This window comes from Mustelus asterias, chromosome 14 (genome assembly GCF_964213995.1).
Source record: "Mustelus asterias chromosome 14, sMusAst1.hap1.1, whole genome shotgun sequence".
NCBI classification, from domain to species: Eukaryota; Metazoa; Chordata; class Chondrichthyes; order Carcharhiniformes; family Triakidae; genus Mustelus; species Mustelus asterias.
In genome coordinates, this window is record NC_135814.1 from 42,315,158 (window position 1) to 42,332,694 (window position 17,537).

Genomic DNA, 17,537 nt, shown 5'->3' on the forward strand with positions numbered 1-17,537 from the left:
AGGGTGGCAGTGGGAGGAGTTTAACCTCAGCACTTTGAAGAAGCTTTCCTCCCCTAGAGTTTAGGTGTCAACACAGTGGTTAGCACTGCTGACTCAGTGCTAAGAACCTACGTTCAATCCCAGCCTTGGAGTTAACATGTTCTCCTCGTGTCTGCGTGGGTTTCCCCTGGGTGCTCTGGCTCCCTCCCACAGTCTAAAGACGTGCAGGCTTGGCCATGCTAAATTGCCCTTCAGTGTCCCAAGGTACATAGGTTAGGGGGATTAGTGGAATAAGTACATGGAGTTATTGGGTAAACCTGGGTGCAGACTCCATGGGCCGAATGGCCTCCTTCAGCACTGTAGGGATTCTATGATTTTATGGGTAGGCACGCTCGCCCCAAGGCCGGAAAGTCCCGCCCGAGGTCAATGAACCTTTGCACAGTCCCATCGCTATGATTCCTGTGGTGAGTGGAATGGGAAATTCAGCCGATGAGTTTAGATATATAAAATAAATTTCCATTGATATCAATATCTTTTAACGGTGAGGTGAATTAATATTTGCTGAAGAACATTTTGATAAGAGACTTTACCTGTAGTCTTTTGGGGAATGTAACAGCTTGCATAAATTATACATGGCACACAGAGTAAATGGACTTGTTGGACTAATGAGGATTTCTTGTTCACTCACCCGACATTTGCCCAGTCAGATAAAGGTCCAAAACTCATCACTGCTTTATTTAAATGTTCATTATGATAAATTATTCATTCATTTGCTTTCAAAATTCAATATATTTCCTCGTTTCTTTAAGGCAATGACATCAGGGAAAGCCAAAGCAGAACTTTGTGAGCCCTTTAAAGAAGAGGGTGAGGGGATGATTGCTGAGGCCAGGTTAATCCCTTGCACAATGGTGAACAGGCAGAGGACAGTAGACAGTACAGATATGCCCTTTGTAGGATTAGATTTGCCAACCTCATATCCTTTCACTGATTGCACAAACTCCAGTGGATTCTGTGCCAGGGAACATCTATGGGTGTGATTCCAACAGTTGCACTGGAAACACAGCCCCATAAGCCACAAAACCGAGGTCCATAGTCCCTGCAGTTTTAGCACTACAGTGCCATTTTGATACCAAAATGTCGTCTGGACCAGTCATGCATACTTCTGGCATTGCCTTTGCCAAATGCCATCATGTTAAGGGTATTAATGCAGGCATTAGGAGTGAATGCTTGAAGTATGCAGAATGGGCATATCATGAATTTAATGTGTGTAACGCTGATTTGACTCCAGTGCTGCCCTTATCAGCCACACCACTCCAGCGAACACCCTCCTGCTAACACACTCACATCTGAACATGTGCTCAGCAGCAGGATGGGAATCCCTCCCACCAATGCTATTTAAAGGGATCAACAATCTGCAGATTGGTTGCTAATTAATCTCGACTGGATTAAGTTCTTTGAATCTGTGAAAGTGTTGCATGGTTTCTTGAAATAAAAACAGAAAATTCTGGAAAGCCCAGCAGGTTAGGTAGCATCTGCTGAGAGAGAAGCAGAGGGTTTCATGGTGATAGAGAAGGCCTTGTTTCTGGCTGCAAGGATTCAGGTCAAACCATTTACTCGCCGTTTAGTTACAATCCCCCTAACTCGACATCATGAGAGCAAGATAGAGCAGAAGTAGCAAAGAAGAGGAGAGGACAAACCGCTCACAGAGGGAGGAGGATGGGGAAGGAAGGCTCTCAGCAGGAGTACCTGTACATTTGGAATCGTCTGGGAGTCTTTCTGTTAACACTACCTAAGCCAAGAGTGGTTTGTACATTGTCTATGCTTTATACTTTTACTATTAAAGCTGTAACCCCTTGTCAGAGACTTTATATAGCATGAGAGGGGAGTCCATTGGATTCTCTCTGACTGGAGAAAAGCAGACTGTGCATCATCTGATTTTGACAGGAAAGCAGGCTTCCCCATGGTTTGGGGTGCTTTTTACTACACACACATAGTGCAAGATAAGTCACTGAAGAGTCAACAGAGGTTGCATCCCTGCTGATCACTACACCCCACAGCCATTTTTGGCTGGTGATAGGACTTCTGACTCAGGTAGAAGTCCTGCCTCAGAGATTTGCTGGCCTATCTGATTGGCTGGCAGCTCGATAGATTAGAAATGGCAGTGGTAAAGTGGTCAGGACTGGGACGACAAGCAATCTCCATAATCAAAGACTCTAAATCCAGGACAGGCTAAGTGCAGGGATCTAGCGGCAGGGGCATGAGAGGTGAGGCACGCGGTAATGGCAAGAGGGGATGGAGGTCTTGATGGAGAGACCACGAGGGTGGAAGCAGCTGTAGGGAGAGATACCTGTGGGAGACACCACCTCTTCCTGACTAAGGCCTGAGAAGGATGGTCTGCCGGGCCTTCAATGTCTCACTGCCCTGGTGGTGGCAGTGGTGCCAGGTTGGCACTGCCAGTGTCTAGGTTGGTGCTGCCAGGTTGTCATAGGCAAGGGGCAAGGCCTGGAGGGGGTGCCTGAAGGGAGTTCCTGAAATGGGTGGGACCTTTGGTGACCCCATATTGGGATTTCCCTCACTTGGGATGGGGGGGGGGGTAGGGCCCCAATGCCCAATGTCAGTGAGGATGGATGGATGGGGGGCACGGGTCACCCTCATTCCTGCATTGTATGGCGTGGGTTGACTGGCCATTTAGTGATTGAGGGGAGGTTGCCCCTCCAGGGTCAATAGTTGGAAGTGTTCCCTCATGTCTGCGGGGGGTCCCGATGTCCCGATCTTTGAGAAGCTGGTCTTGCCAACGTCTTTAGTTCCCCACTCCAAAAAAGATTCGCGGTGTGGGAGAACTCAGTGAGAATCTCCCCAGGCTCCAAAAAGAATTCCAAGTCTGATTGAATTGTGAACTGAATCACACCAACTCTCCCAGTTGGAATCCCACCTGTTTTCTTGCTGGGGACAACAGATAGGTTGGAATTCTCCAGCCTCCCATCAGTGAGTTTCTCAGCAGCAAGAGGCGCACCATTCCTGATGGTGGGATCTTTTGGTCCCGCCGCTGTCAATGGGATTTCCTGATGGAGCCACTCCCCCCACACTGCCAGGAAGCCCTCAGTGGGGGTACACTGCTAGCGGGACCAGAGAATCCACCACTAGTGAACAGTCAGATAATTCCGGCCTGAGAAAGCTTCTGGGGGTATTATACCTGCTATTTATTCACACAGTCATCCCAAAAGACTAAATGCTATCTCACACATGCACACACATATGACAAAGACACAGTTTAATAAAGCAGTGAACATGAATACATTGTAAACAAAAGAACAGTTGACAGTTATACGTCTGGCTCGTCTTTGGAAAGTAGTTGCTGAGGACACGTCTTTCACTCTGTAATGGTGGTTTAGGTGGTTTCAATAACTGTTGTTGTATATCAGAGGTTATTGCAGGATTCCTTCAAAGAGATAGATGTTCAGTGTGTCACAAAGTTGGTCACTTGGCATTTCGTCTTGCCAGGAGATCAAGTTTCTTTACATGCGGGCTTGAAATAGGAATCAGGCTGAGAAAAGAGCTGACGTTTCAAGTCCAGACGACCCATTGTCAAAGCTTTGACCAAGGGTCATCTGGACTCGAAACATCAGCTCTTTCCCCTCCTTACAGATGCTGCCAGACCTGCTGAGATTTTCCAGCATTTTCTCTTTTGGTTTCAGATTCCAGCGTCCGCAGTAATTTGCTTTTATCAGGCTGGGAACCTTTCAGATGTAACAATCTTCAGGATTGGGTCTGTTGCATTTTCTGCTGTTGGTATTTTTCAGCTGGTGTTCTATGTAGACTGACTGACAAGCTTCTCTCTGGGTCTTATAGTCATAAAGACTTGGTACCAGAAGCTAGTTTTGGACACATGATGGCAAATTCTAATGCGTTCCATTTTCTACATTGATGGGTTGATACACAATAGGAAACTGATTGGTAACCCATCAACATGCCAGTTATGATTAGCTCACTGGAGGATATTATTTGGTATTCCATCTTCATGGCTGCTACACATCAGGTAGTCATTGTTAGATCACTTCCATTAAACTGATAAGAATTGTCCCTTAGCACCTGAGAAATTAATTAGCATTCGAGAACTTTAAAGAGACATTTTCAGACAAGAATAATTCCTTTGTCTGTGCACAGATTGTAAAACTTACCAGATCCTTGGCAAACTACACCATAACACTGTTGTTCGTGGGCTGAATTCTCAGACGTTGCCTTGCAGCTGCGATTCTTTGGTCCCACTACAGTGAATGGAGTTTTGGTTGAGTGCCAAATTCTTTCTTCTCACTGGCAGTGGCAGTGTGGCGTGAAGGGCCAGAGAATTCCAGCCAGTGTCCCATTTTAAACAAAAGCCAATTCCAGAAACCCTAATCTAGGGGGATAATAGAGTGGGGAAGTCTGCCCATGATATTAAAATGTATTTAAATTGGGCTCCCGTCATTGCAAAGTTACTTTATAAATCCATAGGGATAATTGAATACAAGAAGACTCACTATACCTGAGGGAAAATAGAGATTGGCAACAAATACTGATCTTGCCAGAGGTACCCAGGTCCAAAGAATCAATTCAGGATTTTAAAAAAAGTAACTGTTATAGAATGACTGGACCACTTGCAAAATCTTTCGTAAGGTCACACCTCTGTGACATAACTCCTTGAAGCAGATTTTCAACCAGGATTGTTGACCAACCATGGCTGGGAGGAACGGATAGTTCTTGTTGAAAAACCACCAAAGCCCACATTGGGCCATTGTCCTTCTGCACTGTAGGCTTTCTATGAGCCAGTTCTGGGGATAGGGCCTGGGGTGGGATTGTTGTTGGTGCAGACTCGATGGGCCGAATGGCCTCCTTCTGCACTGTAGGGTTTCTATTCTATTTGTGTCTTTCGCCTGATCCAAGATTGCTTCAACTCATTTGGCTGCTGTGCGCTGAAAGTGAATTAAAAAAGACAAAGACAAGGTGTGATGGTTGGACGAACACTGCACAGCATAATTGTTGAATATTTGGGAGAAGGAGAGCAGATGTGTCACCGCTGTCATCCTCAACATCCATCCAATTAATTCATGTTGGGACAGAAAAAGAAAAACTGCAAATGCTGAAAACCAGAAATGGAAAAGAGGATTGGAAACACACTCGTCCTGATAGCCTCCCACTCATTGACTCTGTCTACACTTCCCGCTGCCTCGGCAAAACAGCCAGCGTAATTAAGGACCCCACATACCCCAGACATTCTCTCTTCCACCTTCTTCCATAGAGAAAAAGATACAAAAGTCTGAAGTCATGTCCCAAGCGACTCAAGAACAGCTTCTTCCCTGCTGCTGTCAGACATTTGAATGGACTTACCTCACATTAAGTTGATCTTTCTCTACACCTTAGCTATGACTGTAACACTACATTCTGCACTCTTTCCTTTCCTTCTCAATGAACGGTATGCTTTGGCTGCATAGCGTGCAAGAAACAATACTTTTCACTGTATACTAGTACATGTGACAATAATAAATCAAATCAAATCAAATCAAAAAAACATTCCTCACTGGGGTGGCTGGGCAATATTTGTTTCCAGGCATGAATTGAGGAAAAGCACCCATTATGCCACATCCACCTTTGAGACATTCTCAGGATTTCAAGGACTTCCCTGTATGTGTGCTGGTACCTGGGAGGAAGGTTTGTAATTCTTGGGAGGATTGTCTCATTCCGGCTCATATTTCACTGGTCCAGGTTTCCAGAGAAATCTGGAAAGAGGGAAATGGAACAAGGATCAGCATGGCATGAAAGGGCGAAGCAATAGCAGGAGGTGGCAGCGTTTTACAACAGCCACATTGCCTGAATGTGTTGTTCGTTGAGTAAATGATAATAGGCAGACATTCTGTTGAGTAAATCCTCCAGCCTCAACCTTGCCAGCAGTCCTTCATCTGCTGGCTCCAATCATATGCTCAGATTTCTCTTCCATCTGGGTGAAAGTCTGGATAGGGATTCACTCTCTCCTAGTTCTGGTCTCCTCTTGGGTTGCGAGCCAGGGAGTGAGTGAGTGAGTGGTTGTTGTACAGGTTTGAAGTAGGTCATCTAGAGTAAATGCTGAGAGGGAGAAGCGGCAAGTAGCATGGGGAATGGATCAAGTGCAAGAACATTGCTATCAGTCAGCAGAGAAGTGAAATGCTTAGCAGTTGCTACCAGAAATACACTGGATAGTGTTAATATCTGTTTGTCAGGGTGACAGCACCAGGTGAGTGGAATGAGTTGCATGGAAGAAAATTTTTCAAGTGCCGAAGAAAGAATGTGCCGGAAGCAGGGAGAAATAAATAAAAAGGCACCATGCTCAACTTGCTGTTCCTAGCTTCAATCAAACAAGGTGCAGAATCCACCCACATGCTTTACCTGCTCTAGACACATATCCGCCGCTAGGTTTGGGAAACAAAGGGCTCTTGGTTTCAACATGCTGTGTTCCTGAAACCTTTCAGTGCCAGATTTTGTACAATATTGAATCACTCTCGAATTGCGCATGGGGCCTTCCAGCATTTCCACTCTCCAATTAGTTAAGCTTCTCATACCACTAGAAATGAATGGGGAATCTTCCATGAAATGTAAAACATCAAAATATGGCAGGCCACTGACTGCTGACATTAGGTAGGCAGCTCAATCATCCCATCCACCAACTTTATCATGGCCCACATTATAAATCCATCCTGGTAAATCCTAACTTCCACTGTTTACATCTAAGATGCACCAATCTGTTACCATAAATCAGGAGGAACTTCGAAAAACAGACGAGAAAATCTAATGCTGCAATTTTGAAAATTGGTTGGTGTGTTTCAGATTGCATTTATATAATGTCTTTCAGGGAAGGAAATCTGCTGTCCTTACCTGGTCTAGTCTACATGTGACTCCAGAACCACAGCAAAGTGGTTGCCTCTTGACTGCCTTCTGAAATGGTCTAGCAAGCCACTCAGTTCAAGGCAATTGAGGATGGCCTTGCCAGCAATGCCTACACCCTATGAAAGAATAAAGTAAAAAAAGAAAGCTCATAGCTTTGCTTTCGATTGGTCTTTTGTGAAGGGATTTTTCTCTATATTTTGGTGTCTACTAGTTTGATTCAGCATTTATTGCACATCTCTAATTACTGGGCAACTGCAAAGGACATTTAAGAGTCAACACATTGCTGTAGGTCTGGAGTCACATGTAGTCTAAGCAAGGTAAGTGCAGCAGATTTCTTTACTTAAAGGCCATTAGTGAACCAGATGGGTTTTTGCAACAATCGACAATGGTTTCATTAGACTTTTTTAAATCCAATTTTGTTTATTGAATTCAAATTTCACCATCTGCCATGGTGGGATTCAAACTTGGGTACCCAGAGCATTATCCTGGGTCTCTGGATTATTAGTCTAGCAACAATATCACTCCGTGACTTGTATAGTATAGGATCAGGAGTAGATCATTCAACCTCTTGTTCTGCCATTCAATCAGGTCACAGCTGATCTCAACCAAACCTCTTTTGATTCATTCACTTGACACCTTGACCCAGCAATAAGAAGAGGTTAACTACCCCTTTAGAACTGGCGCCTTTACACTGCCCACCTGGCACCCTGGCATTGCCTATCAGGCATCCTGTCACTGCCCACTGAGCACCCTGGCACTGCCTACCATGCACTGAGCAGTGCCAAGGGGAGAGGGCATGAGGGGATCAGACTTTCTGGTGGGCTGGCCAATTGGTGGTGGAGGTGGGGGGGACCGCTGCCCACTCTGCATTAGGAATTGGTGGGGGAGGGAAGGAGAGGGGGCGATCGGGCATGGCCATGGGGAAGGGTGGGGTCAGGGCTGGCCATGGCCCGGTGGGGGGGGGGGGGGTAATCGGGGAGGCCAGTGATTGGGCGGGGGGGTAGTTGGGAAAGAAATCGGGAGGTCAGTGATTGTGGAGGTGGGTGAGGTTGGGTTGGCCATGGCAGTGGGGCAGCTGTCGGTGCTGGCGATTGGGGGTATGAGGTCGGGGAAGCCATCAGAAGGATGGCGAATGGAAGATTGGCGATTGTGTTGGGGAGGGGGGCGGGGGGTGGGGGGGGGGGGGGGGTGAGGGGGCGGGCAGTGCACATGCAGATCAGCGCAGGAAACCGCAAGTGGTTATATCTGTTTTCCCACCCATTGGGCACTTAGTTTCTTTTTGGAAAACATCACCCCCTCTATTTTTAATATTAAGATTCTGTCCTTTGTTCTGGATTCTCCCACCAGAGGGTTCTCTCACTTGTTCCAGAATGCTTTGCATTGTTCAGAAGCTCTCTTTGAAAGTTCCACCGGGGATGGCATTGCATTTTACCTCTATCCCTACCATCTGCTGTATGTATTCAGCAACAGTCAAGCATCAATGTAAATGTGGTTCTTTCAAATCCCTGCTGTCATGTTAGCAATGTGAACTATTATATCTGCTTCCCTTCAACCCCACAACAGCAATTGAGAACAATACAGAAGTTGTTGTGATTACAGGGTTTACCAATGTCTTGTAAGCCGCTGATTTTATCCGAGTATGATTATGTGCAACACCATTTAGTTTAAGTAATTAACTAAACAGAAAAGGGGTTCATTCAATAAATCTGCAGGTAATGTGTACATAACGTCATCACTAACATGACTGCTAAATTTCTGGTCCTTCCATGGATTATCTTATACTCTCACAGTCATCCCTTGATGGACTCTTTGAAAGCTCAGGATCTTTCTTGTGATTAGCTTTTTGGTAAGTATTATATCTTGCTGAGCAGCGAGCGGACTTTGTTTTTATGTACTGACAGGGGTAATTCATAGAATCATAGAATCCCTACAGTGCAGAAGGAGGCCATTCGGCCCATCGAGTCTGCACCGACCGCAATCCCACCCAGGCCCTACTCCCACATATTTTACCCACTAATCCCTCTAACCTACGCATCTCAGGACTCTAAGGGGCAATTTGTTTTTAACCTGGCCAATCAACCTAACCCGCACATCTTTGGACTGTGGGAGGAAACCGGAGCACCCAGAGGAAACCCACGCAGACACGAGGAGAATGTGCAAACTCCACACAGACAGTGACCCGAGCCGGGAATTGAACCCAGGACCCTGGAGCTGTGAAGCAGCAGTGCTAACCACTGTGCTACCGTGCCGCCCTATATCACTGGTGAAATACCCCATGCATCAATTCCAGAATTTCCTGGTTGGTTTTGTGAGGGTTGGAATCAGGCGACAATTATGTAGTGAAGAATCAGTTTTGAGATTCCCACTTCCATAGAGCAATCCATATTCAATGTACTAGCCTCAAGTGTACAAGGTTCAAGTCCACTCCAGAAGTTAAGTGCAAAAATTAAAGCTTACAATCCAGTGCAGTACTGATAGTAGTTCCAACTTTCAGATGAGGGTTAATACGAGACCCCATCTGCCCCCTCTCTCCCCCAAAGGTGGATGTAAACGATCCTACTTTTTAAAAGAGACTTGTCCACAATGTTCTGTTCAATATTTAATCACTTAATCACCATCACATAAAACAAATTATCTGGTTATTGTCACATTGCTTTTTTATGGAAACTTGTGTGCAAATTAGTTATCACGTTTTCTACAGGAACCACAATTCAAGAAAGTACTTCACTGGCAATAAAGCAATTCAAGTCTTTCAGTGGCATGCGCCGATACATGACACCCTTCTGAACTAAAGCCCTTTTGCCTCTATGCGGTCCGTATCCCTCTATTCCCTGCTTATTTAAGATTATCCATTCTATCCAAACCTCTCAGAATTTTGTAAATTTCTATCAGGTCGCCCCTCAGGCTCCGACATTCAATTGAAAACTTTGTCCAATCTCTTATCATAGCTATTGCCCTCCAAACCAGGCAACATCCTGGTAGACCTTTTCTGTAACCCCTCCAAATCCTCCACATCCTTCCTCAGAGTGGCGACCAGAACTGTACATAACATTCCAAATGTGGCTTAACTAAAGTTCTATACAGTTGCATTCATGACTTGCCAATTTTTATACTTTTTACACTTTTTATACTTTTATACAATTTTTAGGTTTATTATTTGTCAGTTAAACGAAAAGAAATAAAACAGCCACGTGTTTTTTGAGATCCAAGTGTAGCGGTTATACCCAGTACTCAGTTCAGAAAGTGTCACTTTGATACATCACAACCTTTATATGCACCTGATGCTCACCTATCTCCTTTTTCACAACTTGTGTTCAAGTCTGCTATGCTATGTTGCAGCAGTCTTGCTGTTAACTTGCTAATGAGCAAATTGGGCAGAATCTGGAATACATGCTGCCAAGTTAACATGTTGACAGAAATTTCCAGTGTTAGACTTCGACTTGCTTTTCTTGTATACAGAACCTTTGAAATATGAGAAAGCATCAATGTTAAGACATCACCTGGGTACTCATGTGGGATGTTCGTGGCATGTGAAGCATTTTCTCATTAGGAGCGCCTGTAGTTTTCTGCATTGTTTTTATCATTCAAAGCATTTCTCCTAGCTTCCCACCAGCTATGTTTCCTCATTTCACATCACCTTGCCTGTTCCTTTAGATTGTTTTAACACTACCTTGGAACAAGTGTTATGACCACCCACATTGTTAAAAGCTCAAGCAACTTTGAGTAAAATCATCCAATGGTTCCCTGCTGAGCCTTTAACAAGTAAAAATAGGCTGCTGTATCTCAGAATATATCTGCTATACTATCTCTGATGTACAAAGTAATTCCCCACATCGTGCTTATTTCACAGCTGTGAAAGGTTACAATGTAAACGTAATGGATTGTGCACCAATTTCAGTTGCTTTCTCTCCTGACTGGAGAAGAGTGCATTCAACCTCAGAGAGAGAGACAGAGATGCAGGGTTTAGTACTCCAGGGATAGTCACCCTGTTGGCCACTGGCAAAGTGCATCCACCTGGTTTGCTGAGAAGGAGATATTGTTCCAAGAGGTTGCAGACGTCAGTAACAACCTGCTGTGAGGAGCTAAGCTTCATAAGACTCATTCGTATTGACAGAGCTGATTCTCGGCCTGTAGACATGCTTGTTGGGGTTTCAGCTTCTGGAAGCTGGATCTCACTGTTCATCTCCTTTGTCCTGTGGAACTGTTTGTGGCTGAGGAGGATGCAACTGGAGCTGATGTTGTTCCTGCTTTTGCTGGCACTGTTGGTGAAGGTTAGCCGCAGGGAAGTGCAGGTGAAGGTGTGTATGGTGCAAGGCAGCTGAATTGACTTCTATGAAGTTGACATTCATCTATCAAGCACTGAATGCACTCTTTGAAAAGGAATGCTGTCAACAATACCTCTCACCTGGCCATGACTACAGCTTTTCAATTTGACTGATCAAAGGCTTCCCAACCTGTCAGTTTCACTGAAGTATCAATCCCAGTTTTGGACTCCTTATTTGAGGAAAGACACGGTGGCATTGGAAGCAATTCAGAGGAGGTTCACCAGACTGATTCCAGAGATGAAAGGGTTGACATATGAGGAGAGATTAAACAATTTGGGTTTATACTCGCTAGAGTTTAGAAGGATGAGTGAGGATCTGATCGAGGTATATAAAATGTTAAATATGATTGATAGAGTAATGTTTCCTTTATGGGGCAATCTAGAACAAGAGATCACAGGTCTAGGTTGAGAGGCGGTTGATTTAAAACTGAGATGAGGAAGAACTACTTCTCGCAGAGGGTCATGAATTTGTGGAACTTGCTGTGCCATAGCGCGGTGGAGTCTGAATCATTTAATGGTTTCAAGAAGGAGATAGATATATTTCTAATTTAAAATGGATTAAAGGGATATGGGGAACAGGTAAGGAGGTGGATTTGAGACCAGGGAGAGATCAGCCATGATCTGATTGAATGGTAGAGAAGGCTCGAATGGCTGAATCTGCCTACTTCTGCTCCTAATTCTTTTGTTCCCACTCTGCACTCATCTGTGAGGTGATTTCCACACAAGTCCAGAAATAGGTCCACTCACTGTTAAATCCAGAATCCTAGAACAAAATAGAACATCTGTGCAGGGGTTCCCTGCTCACCTTCAAACCTGCTGGGAGGTACATCCGACTGCTGACCCAATGTCATCTTTCAGGGATTTAAGGGGATCTAACTCTCAGGACGCAGCCTAACAAACCTCCTCTTGTCTGGGAAAGTTCCTTCCATGGTGTCAGCATATTGTCTCACAACCTTCCTATTGCAGCTTCCATTTCAGCCAGTTTCTCTCTTGGTGGTGCATTTGCTTTCGCCGATCCGGCAAGAGCCTTTTTTAAATGGATTTGATTTCCACTGTAGATGTCCTGAGGGTCAGACATAAATCGATGTGAAAAACTTCTCTTCTATTGACCAGTAATTCAAATTGATGATGGCATCCTGTCTCTGATTCACAGTGTATTGAAAATTGTTGGTTCTGGGGAAGATTCTTTCCTTCCCAGCCTGTTGGAGAATGAATTAGTGAGCTGTCATGGTTAAGTTTAATATTAGGCAATTTATGTGGAATAGATCATTTTTTATATATATCAGTCTTAACTGGATGCAATAGTCTGCTGTTTGGTTCCTGTTGCCTTGATCTCTTCTGATACCACCCTTTCTCTTCCTCCACCTTTTAATGAATGGTTTATGTTAATTTACTGTTATGCCTGGTTGCATGTATTCTCCTTTGGTAAGCTCCTTAAGAAATCCACCTGCTATTTGGCAAACATTTCCTTGAGACTTTCCTGTCCTTTTTCCTTCTGGTGGCCATGTCTGTACTTCGATCCTTTGCCATCTTTCATTGTGCAGAGCTCTGTGCATTATTTCAATGCATTTTAATGAGATTTTCTTGTTTAATGTGTTTGATAAGTGTTCCAAGATGTTGTCACAAATAACAGTATGACATGAATAGGCCTTTTGCAGCATGCCAGTGCTGCACTACACTGAAATACAGTTTATGACACCAGTGCAATTCTAAAAACAGTGATAATTGAATTCTGCCCATTATCTTTTCTTATGCATGTGACATACGCTCCTAATAGTGTCTTTCAGATGAGCTATTTCACACATGCAAAGATAATATCCTCACGGATGTGTAAAAACTCAGAAACTTTGAAATAATTGGCCACAAATTGCTGTGTATGGTTCCCATTCTTTGAGTTTAAAAGCCGACAAACTTAGCAGTGCGTCAACCTGCACAAAATCTGCAAAATTCTTTGGCCCCTTTTTAGAAGAAAAAATTTCCCAGAATGTTCCAGGGATGGAAGGTTTTAGATACAAAATTTTATTCGAAAAGTTAGGGCTGTTTTCCTTGGAGCAAGGGACTTTGAGGGGAGATTGGATTGAAGTGTACAAGATTATGACACATTTGGAAAGGTAGACAAGAAAAACCTATTTCCATTAGCTGATAGTACAAAGACTGGTGAACACTGATATAACGTTTTGGACCTCCAGAAATGCCAGGGGAATGTGAGGAAGAAACGGTTTACTCAGAGGATGGAATGACCGTGAACTTGCTGCCCAGGAGGGTGGTGGAAGTGAAAACAATCAATGATTTCAAAAGGAATTTGAATAGGTATTTGAAGGAAATAAACCTGCAGGATTACGGGAATCTAATGGACAAAGGGACTGATTGGATTGCTCTGCGGAGAGCTGGTATGGACTTGATGGGCCAAGTGACCTCCTTCCATGCAGACTCTGACTGTGACTGCTCTCACTCCACAGGAGGTGCAATTGGTTTCTCTCCAAACCTGTCCCAATTACCTTCTGGAAGAACCAAAGTTAGGGACCACAAATATAAGATAGTCGATAGTCACTGATAAATTTAATAGGGAATTTAAGAGAAACTTCTTTACCCCAGATTGGGAGCTGAATATGGAACTCACTACCAAAAAGGGAGTTGTGGCAAATAGCATCGATGCAGTTAAGGAGAAATTAAATAAACATGAGGGAGAAAGGAATAAAAGGTTATTTTGATTAGGTTGCATGAAGATGGTTGGAAGGAGGCTGGTGTGGAACATGACCATTTGGGCCAACTGGCCTGTTACTTTGCTGTACATTTTATTGAATACTATGTAGTTTACTATCCATACAAAGCTGACTCCCTCTGAAACTGCAATGCATATTTGACATAAGCATTCTTAGCAAAATACACACAAAATGATGGACACAGGAACCAGGATAGGCTCTTTAAATGACTCTCATACTTTTTAACCACCTTAAAGGAACAGATTCAATAACAATATTGGGTCCTTCAGCAACAGAAGATTTCAGAGCCCAGTGATAAATGACAGAAAAATGCATGGCCGCAATCCATATTGGCAGAAAACTATTACAGGCATTAATTCTAACATACAGATCAATGTTTACTCTTATCAAATCTCAACTGCAGTTTTACACTTGTGTTTCCAGATGTAAATCCACACTACTTTTAATGTGAATGGGAGGTGTTGATTGGGCTTGTACAATATGTTTGTCAGTTATTAGTTAGTTAATATTGGGTGCACATGATTCCAGGCGGCATGATGGCACAGTGGTTAGCACTGCTGCCTCACAGCACCAGGGATCCGGGTTCAAATCCAGCCTTGGGTGGCTGTCTGTGTGGAGATTGCATGTTCTCCCCATGTCTGCATGGGTTTCCTCCAGGTGCTCTGGTTTCCTCCCACACTCCAAAGATGTGCGGGTTAGGTTGGTTGGCCATGTTAAATTGCCCCTTAATCTCAGGGGGACGAGCTAGGGTAAATACATGGGGTTAAGGGGATAGGGCTTGGGTGCAGTTGTTGTTGATGCAGGCTCGATGGGCTGAATGGCCTCCTTCAGCACTGTAGGGATTCTATGATTCTGCTGGCCAAAATTAGGGAGGAATTGTGCTGTTGGCAAAATAAAAATTTTATCTTACAGATGTAAAAGCTATAAATGCCAGAAATATCTTAGAATAAATATAATCTGTTCAAAGAGAATTAGCATGGATTTGTGAACTAGCAAATTCTTGTTGTGTTTTCCCACATATCATATAATTGCAAGGAGTGTTGTTTTGTAGGCTGGAACCCTGAATTCAGGATACTTGTTTTCTTCAGCAAAGCTTGCAGCCAAGCTTGCTTACTGGCAAAGTCTCCTCGGCTGTCCTTTCCATTGCTCCCGACTTGTCCTCACTCACGCTGAGTGTATGACAGGTGTCAGCTGTGACTCAATGGGTAGTACTCTCACCCCTTGAATCAGATGTCATGATTTCAAGACCCTCTCCAAAGACTTCAGCACATTATTGAAGCTGCTACTTCAGTGCAGTACTGGAGTGCTGCACTGTCAGAAGTGCCACTTTTCGGAAGGAGTATTAAATCGAGGTCCCATCTGGCCTTTCAGGTTAATGTAAAAGATCCCAGGGCATTATATGAAGGAGAGCCAGGTAGCTTTCTTGATATCCAAGCTCACACTTATCCTTCAATTAATAGATGAATGCAGGTTAATTTGTCATTGGCGCATTGCTGTGGAACTTACTGAACACCAATTGTCTGCCACATTTCCTACATTACAACAGTGACTGCATTTTACAAGCATTTCACATTCTGTAAAGCATCTTGGGATGTGTCAAGAGTAAAAGGATGAGATGTGAAGGCATAGGACCCTTAAAAGGTGAAGGGGGAAAAGTTTGTGCAGAACCGTTAGAAATGGCGGAGCTGCTTAATGAATACTTTACCTCGGTATTCACGGTGGAAAGGGATCTGGGTGGTTGTACTGCTGGTTTGCGGTGGACAGAAAGGATCGAGCATGTGGACATAAAGAAAGAGGATGTGTTGGAACTATTGAATGGCATCAAGGTTGGTAAGTCACCGGGACCGGATGGGATGTACCCCAGGTTACTGTGGGAGGCGAGGGAGGAGATTGCGGAGCCTTTGGCGATGATCTTTGCATCGTCGATGGAGACGGGAGAGGTTCCGGAGGATTGGAGGATTGCAGATGTGGTCCCTATATTCAAGAAAGGGAACAGGGACAGCCTGGGAAATTACCGACCGGTGAGTCTAACCTCAGTGGTTGGTAAGTTGATGGAGAGGATCCTGAGAGACAGGATTTATGATCATCTAGAGAAGTTTAGTATGATCAAAAGTAGTCAGCACGGCTTTGTCAAGGGCAGGTCGTGCCTTACGAGCCTGGTTGAGTTCTTTGAAAATGTGACCAAACACATTGACGAAGGAAGAGCGGTGGATGTGGTCTATATGGACTTCAGCAAGGCGTTCGATAAGGTCCCCCATGCAAGACTTCTTGAGAAAGTGAGAGGGCATGGGATCCAAGGGGCTGTTGCCTTGTGGATCCAGAACTGGCTTGCCTGCAGAAGGCAGAGAGTGGCTGTGGAGGGGTCTTTCTCTGCATGGAGGTCAGTGACCAGTGGAGTGCCCCAGGGATCTGTTCTGGGACCCTTGCTGTTTGTCATTTTCATAAATGACCTGGATGAGGAAGTGGAGGGATGGGTTGGTAAGTTTGCTGACGACACCAAGGTAGGTGGTGTTGTGGATAGTTTGGAGGGATGTCAGAAGTTGCAGCGAGACATAGATAGAATGCAAGACTGGGCGGAGAAGTGGCAGATGGACTTCAACCCGGATAAGTGTGTAGTGATCCATTTTGGCAGATCCAATGGGATGAAGCAGCAGTATAATATGAAGGGTACCATTCTTAGCAGTGTAGAAGATCAGAAGGACCTTGGGGTCCGGGTCCATAGGACTCTTAAATCGGCCTCGCAGGTGGAGGATGCGGTCAAGAAGGCGTACGGCGTACTAGCCTTCATTAATCGAGGGGTTGAGTTTAGGAGTCGGGAGATAATGCTGCAGCTTTATAGGACCCTGGTTAGACCCCACTTGGAGTACTGCGCGCAGTTCTGGTCACCTCATTACAGGAAAGATGTTGAAGCCATTGAAAGGGTGCAGAGGAGATTTACAAGGATGTTGCCTGGATTGGGGGGCATGCCTTATGAGGATAGGTTGAGGGAGCTTGGTCTCTTCTCCCTGGAGAGACGAAGGATGAGAGGTGACCTGATAGAGGTTTACAAGATGTTGAGAGGTCTGGATAGGGTAGACTCTCAGAGGCTATTTCCAAGGGCTGAAATGGTTGCTACGAGAGGACACAGGTTTAAGGTGCTGGGGGGTTGGTACAGAGGAGATGTCAGGGGTAAGTTTTTCACTCAGAGGGTGGTGGGTGAGTGGAATCGGCTGACGTCGGTGGTGGTGGAGGCAAACTCGTTGGGGTCTTTTAAGAGACTTCTGGATGAGTACATGGGATTTAATGGGATTGAGGGCTATAGATAGGCCTAGAGGTGGGGATGTGATCGGCGCAACTTGTGGGCCGAAGGGCCTGTTTGTGCTGTGGCTTTCTATGTTCTATGTTCTATGTCATCAAATGTTTCAAATAAATGCAATTTTTTTCCCTTTTCGTTCTTTGCTTTACCAAACAGAGACACCTCCAACTTGCAGTCAGACCGAGCAGGGGTACCAATCTCTGTGTGTTGCATGGGAGGGATGGGGCATGTAGCAATGGTTCATTTGGAGGATTGTGCTCATCTGAATTCTCTTAGAGTCCCTACAGTGCAGAAGGAGGCCATTTGGTCCATCGTTTCTGCA